The 2507-nt window shown below is 36.5% G+C and overlaps 1 pseudogene; it reads right to left on the reverse strand.

The window, feature by feature from the left end:
- Window positions 1-918: 918 nt before the first annotated feature.
- LOC137641005 (leucine-rich repeat and transmembrane domain-containing protein 2-like) overlaps window positions 919-2507 on the reverse strand; it is a 35015-nt pseudogene continuing 33426 nt past the window's right edge.

Here is a 2507-nt window from a genome sequence, read left to right on the forward strand (position 1 = left end):
TATATATATGTATGTATATATATATATATATATATACATATATATATAATATATATATATATATATATATAAATATATATATTTGTACATATAAAAAATATACATATATATATTTATATGTATACATATATATAATATATATATATAGTACATATATATATATATATATATACCACACACATATATATATATATATATATATCTTGTGTATGTATGTGTATATATATATATATATATATCTTGTATATATATATATATATATATATATATGTATGTATATATATATATATATATATATATATATAATGTGTGTGGATGTGTAACTATGAATACATATAAAATCATATGAATATTTGTATCTATGTTTGAAACAAGATGAAATAAAGAAAAACATATTTTCATGAACGAATGTTAAACATCCAATAGGAACACCATAACCTTCATACCATATAATATAACCATCTCTAGATTATACTGAAATGTAAACTTAGGCTTTCACACTGCAAAAGCTGTCAGAGCAAAGTTTGCTGATCCAGCTTTTCCCAGCCTTTGAATTAAGTCATATACTCAAGGGTTTTGGAAGACAATCTCGGGTTAGGTGATAATATGCTTCAACTTACAAACATGCTATGGTCCCAAGAACGAATCAATGTACAAAAGGTCGTTTAACCATTAAATAGTGCTCTCAGATATACAATTATTCATACAACATTTTCTTTCAGTTTTGTTCAATGCATGTTCATGACACAGTTTCGTTTTCTTGAAATCTCTTTTCGCTAATAACGAAGTCTAGAGCTTCGCTTTTCGCTTTTTTTTTAAAATATGCTTCATGTCGTTACATTGATACTAACCACTTCCATTAAGAGCACTTACAAAATGAATGACATAAGTTTTGTTTCTCTCTTTCCCTCGCATATAGATGGATGAATTTCACGCGAACTGTGAGTACGAGAGACTGGCCCAATCTATAGTAAAATGTCTGACGCATTCCCACAGTCTTCACAGCCCTACCAGTTCAGGAAGCATTAGATATAGCGGAGTGATAAATGCAATCATCACCTGTATCAGTAGCATTTCAATGCACATATTAAAGCACTTTTCTCATTTACAGTGTAATTTCTTTGATTAGCTCACTATTGGCACCAGTCCTATGCTAAAGAGCTGCACTGTCCGTCTGGTTTTCCTGTGGGACGCACTGGTCTTGGTTTGAGTTACCTGATGGGATATGGTTTAGTGGGTGAAAGCCATTGTTGCTTGGGGAGACGCGGCTGACGTCTGGTGGGTTGTTAAGGGCACTAATGTGATTTGGGGATTGGGATGGTTGACCGAATTTGTACTGTTCAAAACGCTGTTATGATTAGGAATGTTATTAAGTTTCTGGTCATCCTCGATCACTTCTTGAGAGCCTGCAATGTCTGTTAACTCGTCTATGTTGCAATTGTTGCATCATGTTTCTTTTCAGGGGAGTCTTCGATGCAGGACTGTTGTTATTTTTGCTATCTTTGAATTTCATGAGTTTTTCCTTTTTCTGGGGTCATTTTCGTACGTGTAATAAAAGGCAGAATGTCTATTATATAGGACAATACCAACAATAATTAGAGCTAACAACAAGAGAACAAGGGCACATGCAGCAACAATTACCAAATGCAATTCTTCTTTAACCATTCTTTCAAGTGTCCAACCTATGTCTGCATCTTCAGAGCGAGTCAGTTGTCCTCTCGGCAACTGGGGTTCTTCTGTTATAGCATTCAAAGAGGGCTCAACCCAAGTTGTCCAAATTGCAGCTGCCGGAGGAGTGGTATAGGGACATTCAGGTAAGTCCCCATGAGGAAGGAGGGCTAGTTCAAGACCAGATACTCCTTTAGGCCCCACACACTTTAGGCATGTCCAGACCCTAGGTTCACTACAGCCAGATTCTTGGTCTGGAGCATCTTGGAGCCATCTCAACAGAGGTAGAATATGGCATGTGTCACATTGCCATGGGTTTCCTTCCAAACGGAGAGTTCTAAGTTCACTAGCTGCGTTAATAGCGGCCACCAGCATGCTATCTAATCCCCGAATTGCATTCATGGATAGGTCGAGGAGAATAAAGATGTGGAGCATTGTGCAATACATCTGTGGACAGTGAAGTCAGATAATTAGCTGATATATTCAAATGGTGCAGATGACGGGAATGTCGCAGTAGTTCAGGAGGAAGCCTTGTCAACCCATGTCCCCAAGACCCAGGTGGCGAATTTGGCGAGCCTTTGGCAAGATGGATAATAACTGGTCAACATGTAAAGAGTTACCTGATAAATTAATTTCATGTAAATCATCAAGAACGTCATCGAGAGCGTTGTTTTCTAAATGGGCTAATCTGTTATACGCTAAGTCCAGATGCTTCAGTGAACTGTTGAAGAAAGATCCAACTTCTAGACGACTGATTCTATTATGGGAAAGGTGGAGGTGTGTGATGGGTGACCCAGAAATGGCTCCTCTTTCAATAAACGATATATGATTTCCATCTA

Source organism: Palaemon carinicauda, chromosome 5 (genome assembly GCF_036898095.1).
Source record: "Palaemon carinicauda isolate YSFRI2023 chromosome 5, ASM3689809v2, whole genome shotgun sequence".
Lineage (NCBI taxonomy): Eukaryota > Metazoa > Arthropoda > Malacostraca > Decapoda > Palaemonidae > Palaemon > Palaemon carinicauda.